Source organism: Petaurus breviceps, unplaced genomic scaffold (genome assembly GCF_028583685.1).
Source record: "Petaurus breviceps papuanus isolate PSGF00001 unplaced genomic scaffold, PetGlider_PUasm1.0 83208, whole genome shotgun sequence".
Classification (NCBI taxonomy): Eukaryota; Metazoa; Chordata; class Mammalia; order Diprotodontia; family Petauridae; genus Petaurus; species Petaurus breviceps.
Window position 1 is genome coordinate 6,051 of NW_027186594.1, and position 239 is coordinate 6,289.

Genomic DNA, 239 nt, shown 5'->3' on the forward strand with positions numbered 1-239 from the left:
GATCCCAAGTTAGAGGGTCTTTACCTACATATCTGTCCCCTTTTCTCCACTAGTTTGGTCTCTAATCACCTGTCTAGACTATTGAAATGACACAATTTATGAGTTCTTAACTTGGGATCTGTAAAATCTTTTTAAGACATTTTGATAGAGGGGCAGAGCCAAGATGGCAGAATAAAGGCAGGGACTCACCTGAGCTCTCCCCCAAACCCCTCCAAATACCTTTTAAAAATGACTCTAAG